Here is a 10,924-nt window from a genome sequence, read left to right as displayed (position 1 = left end):
ACTTCCCCTGGGACTATCTAGGGGTTAAAAAGTAAAAGAGAACCTTGTAAAGGCACCCCCCGTCAGACCCTATTGTACCATCCTTGCTCACTTTGGATACTACCGTACTCTGACGAGGCTCGTTGATGCTACTCAGTGTGCCCCAGGGTTGCAGATTCAGGCCCGTGGATTTTTTTTCCATCTTCAAAGTGCTTTCTAAATATTAACTCATTAGCCCTCCCAACACACCTGTAAAGTATGTGTTATCACCATTTTCCAGCTAGATTAAATGATTTGTTTGGCACATCAGTGGCAGAACTGGGATTAGACTTCAGTAGTTCCTGGTTCTTAGTCCTGTCTCCCCTAACTGGACTATGCTGCTTCTAATCTCTCTTCATTCCTCCGAGATAGATCACCTCATCTCTATGATACTGCACATTTCAAAGTTTGCTATTTAAACCTATGAAAAATAAACCAGATGCTGCAACAATACTATTTTAATTATATGCTTCCCAAAGGATGATGAACATTTTAAGACTATTAAAGGTAATCTTTTTTTCACAAAAATCATACCTATAAAATGATTAAGCAGATTACTTTCCAAGAAAAGTGCAAACTTTATTACAGAATTAACTTCATTATAGGCATGTAAAATGTATTGAACAATCAGAATAGGGTATGCACATCACAGAGCCACGCTCCACCCCGCCCCCATTTTGCTTCTAAACCAGTGTAAAACAAAATGCATAATAATGCTAATTAAGATGAAACATCATGTCTTAGCTTGACGAGTTGTCAGTGAGTCTCACTGTGAGTGTTCGGTGGTGGGTTTTCTTTTTTCCCTCCACATTTACATTCCAAACTGAACAGAACATTCTTTAAACTAAATCTGTGCACTTATAAGACACAACTCTGGGCAGCACTGTACCCTTTTCAGGAGGATAATGATCATCTTACTCTCTAAACAAATTCTCCCTAAAGATTACAAAGAGAAACATTAGAGCTGAAATCAATCTTAGCAGCATGTATGGTGATGGTACCTTGTTTTGCTAAAAGGCAGAGGCTGTGCTTGACTCTTGAAATCTATATCTTTATTAACAAGCATGACACTGTAGCTTTTAGAGTTCTCTCTTATACAAAGTGTACTTATTTAAAGGCTTCCATTCCTTTTAGCCCCCCATATGCAAATTAGCATACAGAGTTATGAGAAACTTTCTTCTGAAAAATGCTAATTTATTCATTTTCTGCAGATGGTTGTAAACAACGTGAATCACCTCTAATGTGAAATTGTCAAATTTATTGCATGCAATCTTACCTCTTTCTGTCCTTTTCTGCCTGTCTTTCGATTAGACACTATGGCTTTCTGGTCCAGCTAGTGGAAAATTATATTTTATCAACATTTTTTACAAACTCTATAATGTTAAAGCCATAGGGACCATACACAATCTTATACATATGCTACTAAATTATTCTTTAAGTATGACTCCTTATATATGGTCCTGGTCCTGCAGCTACTCCACATGAAGAAATACTGTTGACTTCAATGGGACTACATGACAAGGCTCTGTGTGTGTGTACTATAGAGCACTTGGTTTTTCTGTATGTGTGAATGCTGAATTAGAAGTACTTCTAAACTGTTAAGAGTTGGACATTGTGCTTACAGCTGACTGGGTGGTGGAATGGAAGGAAGCATGTACAAACAATTTTTTTGAAAATTTCTCTCATGTTTTAAAAATTTCATTTGCTTGTGCACTCTTGTCCCAGGTTGAGAAATGGATTTTGCCTCTCTGCCCACTCACTCAGGTAGTCTGGTTACTATACCTTTGTGTGAGTGAATTGAAAGTCACTCTGCCTTTCAAAAACTACAGCAGTAAACAGTTCTAAGTGATCATTAAGCATTTTAACTTTTTGCACTGTTCCACTGTGAGGAAACACTTTTTTCTAGAACACTGAAGATATTTTTCTGAAAATCTTTAAGTGCATGTTAAATAGTAATCATCTACTCAATGTATTTGATAAACAAGCAAACCAAAATCATTTTTCCAAATACTTTAGATGCTAAAAATATCCTGCCAATCTTGAATGCAAAGCCATCATGCCAAATACTTCAAAAATAACTGATAAAAATTCTGAGTTGGTTTGAAATGGAACAGTGACCTTCATTGTGAAACTCATTTTTTAAGCATGAGGAGACAACTTTAAAAGTTGTTGTGTAGTTATTTCAGAGAAAAGCATGAATGAATGTAACATACATCATAGAATACAAAACTGTGTTGTATTATGCACGTCTGGCCACATTCTGCGGTCAGCTACACCAGCATAAATTTGAAGTAACTCCAATAAAGTCAATGGAGTCCCTCCAACTTTCCTCTGCTCATAGTGAAAGCAGTATTTGGTCCATAATGGGTCTGATCCTCCATTGCCTTTGTGTCGGCATTATACCCGTCTATAGTAGGTGAAGCTTTTTACATCTATTCTGAACTCACCTTTCACAAGTGTAAATGACCTCACAAAGTAGAAAGGCAGTGGACAGGTAGGCTCAGAACTCTTGGCCTTTGGCTCAGATCCTAGACTACAGTCAGCACAATTCAGGGGGAAGTTGGTTGTAAGCCACTTCTGCACACTCAGTCCTAGAGGGGCCATCCCAAGAGAGAAGGCCACTAGGCCAGACTCTGACAAAGTAGTGACACCTTAAGGCTGCTCTACTTCCCAGTGGCTGCTAATAGCCCCCAGTGTGCTGTTCCAGTAGCTATACATTGCCAGGGAATAGAAACATCCTAGCTACAGCCTGTGCTATGGGGACAAGAAGTGGGGTAGTGCAGGAGCCACTATGGGATACACTGCCTAAGAATCCTCCCAAACAGGGGGAACTCTCTAACTGCGATCTAAGTCAGGTTTTAGGCCAACTTATGCAGCCAGAGTAGCACAAGGCGACATTAGCAGGGTGCAGGATCTAGCCCTCTGTTTAACTACTTTTACAGTAGTTTGTTAGTCTACCATTCTGTGAAAACAACATGATGTGTTATGTCATTAAGCCCACAAAGGTAAAGACTTTTTTTTTTAAAACATAAAGAACACTTATACACATCTTAAAATATGATAAAACCATAAAAGGTTTTGGGGGAGCTTGAAAAGTATCTACAGTAATGAACTGCTAGCCTGTACTGAAGCTTGGAGGGAAAATGAAAGGTGGAAATGATATTCACTGAAGAATATTTTCCACTGGGGACTCCACTGGCATTCAGTTGTCTCATTTAATTATCACTTTCCTGATCCAACCATTATTCATGAGCTGCTTCTTGTTCTTAAAGAGCTCTGAGCTGTGCTTGCCAATATTATGGCATATTATGAAGCACAGTTATGCAGCAAGGGGGTTGGGGTGATAATGCATTGGTCTACACTGCTGGCATGTTTTCTGTTTGAACTCATCAGCTGCCAGAAGAATGCAGAGCTCTTTATTCAAAGCCAGAAAATCAAATGGTTTTTCAGCATTGTGCACTATTTGGCAGGCATCACATTCTTTTGCATTATTTAGGTAGAATATAGACCATTCAATTTGCATAGCACATAAGCAGTATGAATCATTTGCATGGGATTTACACTAGTTGCCATGTGATTGCATTCCTGTCTGTAACAATGGAGAAAGAAATGCACAGAAAGGAAAGTTCCTAACAGACGTAGGAAGCACCCGCTGGAGTAGTTTTGAGATGAATATTAATTGGCATTGGTTTTATCTAGATGTGAAGCTGAAGTATATTCATCTTTGTTTCTTCATGCCCCCTCTGCCCAAATTAAGTGCATAGTTTTTTTAGCGGAATTATACAATGCAAATTTACTTCGTCTGGATCTCTGTCTCTCTTTCTCTCATTCTCTCTCTATGTCCAGGGTAATAATAGTCATTAATAGCTAAAGAAAAAAAATCTGTTCTCCTAAATACTCCTCTAACCATGTCACAGCTAATTTAAAGAAAAAATGTATAATTTCTGTTCTAAACCATTGAATTTAGTTTATAATAGAAATAATCCTGAGGAAATTGGTCATTAATTAAGTTTAACAACCGGTTTGTTAGAGTGTTAGCTGCCCTTGGCTTCACCCCAGGCCATTAAGTCAAAAACCATCACTTGTTAATAATGACTGATTTAAAAAAAAAAAATTACTGCTTAAATAGTGAACTGGGGTTGATAAGCATTTAGATAAACTTAACACATTTAAGGGTTTTTTTTGTTTTTGTCAGCAAATAACGTTAACACTCTTTAGAACTTTTTATCAGGCATGAAAAGTATAAGCAGAATAACTAGTAGGTCTGTTTCTCCTCTCACCTCAGTTCTACATAAATGCAACCTCATTGAGAAGCAAAGCTACTCCCAATTTACATTGGCATGAGAGGCAAATCAAGCCCAGTGTCTTTTATGCATTATAGATCAAATGTTCTTCTCACGCCAAATTATCATGAAGAATGGCTTGATGTAAGCTCAAAAGCTGGACTCTCTCACCTACAGAAGTTGGTCCAATAAAAGATATTACCTCACCCATCTTGTCTCTCTACTATTCTGGGACCAACACGGCTACAACAGCACTGCATCCACATTATCCTGTAAAACTCCCAAAGTTCACTGAGTTGAATGGAAAAAACAGAGAGAATTTAATGCAGAGGACCAAAATTAGACATTTGGAAACCAGGTGTAATTCCCTAAAATTTGGTAGAGTTGTCAAAAGAGTGGCAAACAGGTCTGAAGTTGGCCCTGAATAATACATTACCTGAATATTTATTATGTGCAAAAGCCTCAGAAGTCATTCAAATCTTTTAGTGACTTCGCTGGGAGCAGGAGCAAGGCCTGCAGGTGTGATGAGAAGATTATGTCATGGGTGTGATCCCTGCCATTCCAGCCACAGGGCTAACTACCTGTATCTGCAGGTCCCTGGGTGGTTGCAGTATTGATGTTGCCACCTAACAGCTCTGGCAGAGTACTGGCCAATGGTCTGTGAGCCTTGTAGCACCACTGACTGTGACTAATGGCACATACCTGTTCCCTGATTGGCATGGGCATGCTATTTAGGGCCTAAGGGAAACACGTGCTGCCTATCTGTATACTAAGGTAGATCCCTGATGTGCTACTAAGACAGACCTTGCCTAGTTCCTGTTTTCTTGCCTTACTCCTGCCCTGCACCAAGCCTTGCTCCAGGTAATTCAGTTCTGACCCTTGGCTCTGGCATCTAGCTTGTGGCTCTGGCTCTGACCTAGCTTTCCTTTCCTCATGCCTGACTCCTGCTCTGACTGCTAGTTATGACTGCCCACACGCTGATTCTTGACACAGGGTTTGCCCTAATATTCTTTCTCATATCTAAATATATAACACTAGTATAGAGCAGTGGGCTGAGGAATGAGGATAGTATGCCAGATTCTGATATCCATTTTAATTTGATGAAACTACTGCAGAATTACCTCTGTGTAACCGAAAGCAGAGCTTGGCCCAGCCCCCTTAGTCAAAGTTGTAATTGCCTACTCTAGTGTGTGCATTAAAAGAGCAACTGCAGACATTCCATGCCACTCAAACAGATAGTAAACCAGTATCCCTATTTAGCTGTGCATCCCATCATCCCTTACATGGCCTGTCCCTGCCATGCCACCCTAAACCGCAGGGTATACATGACCAGAACAGAGCCCTTTCTCTCTGCAGCATGCAAAGTATAGAGAAGCCCCGCTGAATGGCAGGTTTAAGGACTCGTAGAAAGGTTCCATTCCTGCCAAACCTATCCTCCCCCGTGTAAGCGCTTGCGGGATTGAGTTTTGTGTTATGTAGTTTATCTGCTGCTTTTTATAATAAGATCTATATCGAGCTGAGACTTCAAGATTTTTCTAGGGATTTTTCCATGTACTCTGTTGGAAGTGGATCCAGTTCTTACCTCTGGTGTTTGCTTTATGATTTTCTTGTTGCATTTTATTTTCTTTAATTGCCTATTAACTACTCAAATTCTAGGCCTGATCCCAGCTCACATGAGTGGCATGCATTCATGTGTGTAGTCCATTGGCATCACTGGGTGAATGAATAAGGATCATTCATGTGTGTAAGATTATCAGCATCAAGACATCCCTTTCTTTCCTTGGAAAGATAGTGTGTATTTAGTGCTATACTGTTTTTAGTAGCATGGTTCACCACAATGTAATGGAGATCCTGCAGGGGTATGTAGCCAATATACAGACTTGTATACTACACATCATCTTTACTGCCAGTACAGTGGGGATAGGGGGTGTGGTTATTGAAAAGAGGGTACAGCTCCTATACTCCCGTCCCAGGCTAGTTTTTCAGCCCTCGTGGCTTACAGGCTAGCATTATTTATATTGGTGCATGGCGAAAGAATTGCACACAGCAGCAATTTGAGAAGGGTAATGCAAGTGGGAGTTTTGCATACCACCCTCTGTTTTGTGTTCTGTGCATTTTGTTAGTGACTGGCCTTGTATTCCTGTTCTGAACAGGACACTACTTCAAACAATTACCTTTCAACCCCACCATCAAATAATTATTTACCTGTCCCGAAAGATACATCAGTAGACATCCTGGAAGATGTCAGCATAAAATTTTCAGACCTTCACAAGGCACCAGAAATACTATCATTGTCCTTTTAATTTATGGTACAGTTTTTGTCCTGTCTTACGACAGGAATCATGTTCATAGTGTTGCAAAGTCCCAAGAAATTGCTTTGGCAGCTACCAAATGCCTCAATCATTCACAAGATGTGTATCCATTCCTATGTACTACTGCCTTCTTTTATGTATCATGTACCAGGTGTATTTGCTTTACAGTTAACACCAAAGGGGTTGATTATTTGGGGCTTGATCATACCCATGATCTGCATGTGGTGGGTCACCTACCAAACCCTTTTCTCCCTTTTATAGAACAATTTTGGGGAAAGTCTACAGAGTGTCCCCTCCACAGAACCCTTTGGTATTTCCAAAGGAGAGATGATCTTGGAACCATGCACACTAACACACAAGTTACATTGTCACAACATGTATTTATAAAATTACATTTTGTTTAGAGATTTAAAATAAAGCTATTGATCTTAAAACAGGGCATATATTGGAAACAAAGTCTGTGCACAGGTGAGTGAACTTCTGATAGGGCTATGCTACTACAATAATCTAAGAAATGACATTCACTGGTAGGATCTTGAATTGCTGGCCACAACACTTGTGGTTATGTTTTTGATACTATAGACCTGCATAATCTTTGTGAGAATATTCATGGTTTCCCAAACCTCTTTACTGTGTGACTGGTCCACAATGAGGATCCCATGCGCAGTTAATACCTTGATCAGGAGATACAGGTGACTGACAGATGGATTTCAGTGACAGGGGAGGATGGTTGCTATATGCCCACTCTCATTTACCAAGCATTTAACTGGATCCAGCAGGGTTACAGGACTCACCCAATATTATTGGTTATATTGTGGAAGAACATAAGAACGGCCATACTGGGTCAGACCAAAATTCCATCTAGCACAGTATCCTGTCTTCTGACAGTGGCCAATGCCAGGTGCCCCAGAGGGAATGAACAGAACAGGTAATCATCAAGTGATCCATCCCCTGTCACCCATTCCCAGCTTCTGGCAAACAGCCTCTGCCTAGCTCTAGAATTTGATCCACCTCAAAATCCTTCCATCTCCAGCAAGATAGATGGTACCAAAAGGGGATCTTGGACTGTGAAGACTTCCCCTATAGGCACAAGATCCACCAATGAAATAACAGGTCTCATTTACCTCTGGGAGGTGGCCCTTTTAGCCTTTATCAGCACTGCGTGTTGCAACAAGCTAAACAGTATTATCTCTCCTAATATTAAACTTTCAAGTTGTATTCCTTTCAACCCAACTGTGTCTCCAAGGCAAAACCACCAGACCTTGCCCAGTTTGACCCAATAGGAAAAAATGCCTTCCTGATCCCAATTGATCAGACCCCCAGCTTACTGAAGAACACAGCTTCTACACTACAATGAAGGAGAAGGAGAGTCAACAGCAAAAGGGGCAAGAGACCTCTGAAATGCCCAGGATAAATGTAAATAGATGTGTGGGTGGGGAAAATGAGAGCCAATCACCCTACTTGCTCCCTAAAGCCCATCAATGAGAGGTGGAGGAGGGGTCTGGGTCCTGCCTCACCAACAAGTGATCTCACCTCCTTCCTCCCATTTGCTGTGTCTCTCCCGTCTCAATGGCACAAGAGAATCCTACCACAGCATAGAGTTGCTCGTTCATTTTCAATTATAGGACAAGGAAAAAAGAGAGTGTACCCCTAATGTCATGTCTTCTAGAGACTGTGAGGGACAACTTGATACAGTTGTCAACTGAATAATGCATGATTATCCCTGCCACTCCCTAAAATGATCCAGTGTCTGAATCTATACAAAATAATGTTGTGTCCCATACACTGCACAGGATAACTTAAGAATAGTGGTCCTGGAGATATAAACAGGTTGTGTAGCAATGTTTCTAGCTCCGTGGTGAAAACTAAATTTCTCACTGGATACCAGTCTGTTTCACTCCCTGTGTTTTTGTATTTGTCCACCTTCCTTCTCTCCATCTTGCTACTTATTCCTTCCTAAAATTGCTTCTTTAACTTAAAATCTTATGAATTACTTATCATGCAATTAAAGTGCCACAAAACTATCATTGTCTATCATTAGACAATCCACTGTTCAATTTTGTAAATGTGATTGAGCTGGCAATGGTTAAGTAGGTAAATTTTGGGAAAGATAATAGCTATATGAAGTTCATATTCAGTTTATTTTCCTTCTGTTTCTCCTTGCCTCTTTAAATCTAGGTTGTTATCACCGATTTCAGAGGGTGTGGGGGTTGGTTGGTGGGGGGAAGGGATCTCTTTAAAAAAAAAATGCAGTGCAGCAGAAAATGAAGGCATTCCTGGTCTGCATCTCTGTTCTTTCACCTATGCTTTCCAATTGTTTTATGCTATTCTTCTATTTTGCGTACTGATGTAAATTACTGCCATCTTCTCATATAAGTCCTCTGGATCTTGTGGGTTTCATTTCTCTACAGGTTGGTAACCTCTGGTGCACACCAGATTAACAAAGTTTGGACCTAATCTTTCTCCTGTTGATATAATGGCAATATCACCTTAACTCCAGTGGGATCAGGTCCCTTAGAATGACCACAAAATAGAGGAGCAGACACTCACATCTTCAGATGAGTTTCCTTCTATCACCAGCAGCTTCCTCTGGTTCTTTCATGCAAAACACGCCTATAATTTTTTTGACGATACAGAGATTGGCCTTCCATGTACAGTTCTATCCCACTGTAAACAGTCAAGGCACCTTCTTTGGGAATGCCTCATTTCTCAACAGCATCTAAATGTTGGAGTATATATTATAGAAAAGTGGCCAGAGCCTGGGACTGGCCACGCTGAGGCCAGTGAAGCTCAGAATGGGGTGGGGGGAGGAATGGTTTCAGGGGACCGTAAGACACTTTTATATTATCTCGATCTCGGGGTCACCAGGTGCCAGATCAATCCCTAGCACAAGCTAGAGAAGCCTTGTGGTTGCTGTCTTGCACTCAGCTCCCATTTCCCATTCTGAGACCCAGGTGGAGGTCACAGCTCTCTGGTCTGGTTACTGCTATGTCCCCTAAACCAGAAGCTGCTACACTGCCCTTACACGATCCAAAGGTAATCACCATAGGACAAGTATCAGAGTGGTAGCCATGTTAATCTGGATCTGCAAAAGCAGCAAAGAGTCCTGTGGCACCTTATAGACTAACAGACATATTGGAGCATAAGCTTTCGTGGGTGAATACCCACTTTGTCAGATGCATGTCATGCATCTGAAGCAGTGGGCATTCACCCACAAAAGCTTATGCTCCAATATGTCTGTTAGTCTATAAGGTGCCACAGGACTCTTTGCCACCATAGGACAAATCCCCCAAAAGCTGTCTAAAAAGGCCTGAGCGTGTGTGGGAGTAAAACAAAGGAGTTTTAGCAGGGGCAAAAATATTGGCCCAAGAATTTTGATTTAGATCAGCATTCATTAGTTTCAAATAAATCTTATGAGAACTTTTCTCTGTGGTATCCATCAAATATCATTTTTTCAGGATGTTTGTCTGTCTTTCTATCTTGAGGTACAGAAGAAGAAGAAGGTTCATGGAGATGTTCAGACTCCTTTTTATTTTATTAAAATTATTTAAGATTTAAAATGGACAAGGTTCTTAGCCTATTTACTTTTTGTGAACGTTAATATTTATAAATTGTTTGCACCTTACATTTAGAGGTTACATATATGGAAATTGACAAGAATTTTTTTTTCATTCTCTCTAGTTGTGCTAATTCATGGCAGACTTGGAACCCCCGGAAAAAGATGTTTTCTGAACTGGGGCACAGATGAGCCTGACTTTTAGCTACAATCCTGGTATTCAGATTCTGACTCTACTCCCATTGACATCAATGGGAGCAATTAGGCCAACATTGAGCACTTTTGAAAATCTTACCCTTAGTATCTGGACAACTTGCAGCACGCTATCTGCAGATATACGGGCATGCTATTGTGGCACCCTCTTTCTCTTGTATCATTTCTATGGTAGATGATATTAAAATTTTTTAAAAAAGGCTAAAAGAATGTTTAGGTTGCAAGGTTCTGTATTTAGAAGTTAGGAAATGCCAAAGTTGGAATTGCCTATATACAGCCTTAACTCCACTTCCCTGTGTATATGCATTATGATACAGTCCTTAACTAAATGTGCACCTGTTGAACACTTTATTTTTTATTTCATTTTGCTTTCTTAAGGATGCAAAAAATAAATTCTGTAGAATGCTATCATGCATAAGAGATGCATTCAATAAGGCAAAAGCAGAGCTCTATAAATACCTTCAAGCCTGAAGGAGGAAGTTTGAAAAAGTTATGAGCAACTAAAAAGCCCATTTAGAATAAAACTCTTGGGCAACCTTAAC

Source organism: Natator depressus, chromosome 5, assembly GCF_965152275.1.
Source record: "Natator depressus isolate rNatDep1 chromosome 5, rNatDep2.hap1, whole genome shotgun sequence".
Taxonomy (NCBI): domain Eukaryota; kingdom Metazoa; phylum Chordata; order Testudines; family Cheloniidae; genus Natator; species Natator depressus.
The sequence above is the reverse complement of the archived record's forward strand: the minus strand, read 5'-3'. Positions refer to the sequence as shown.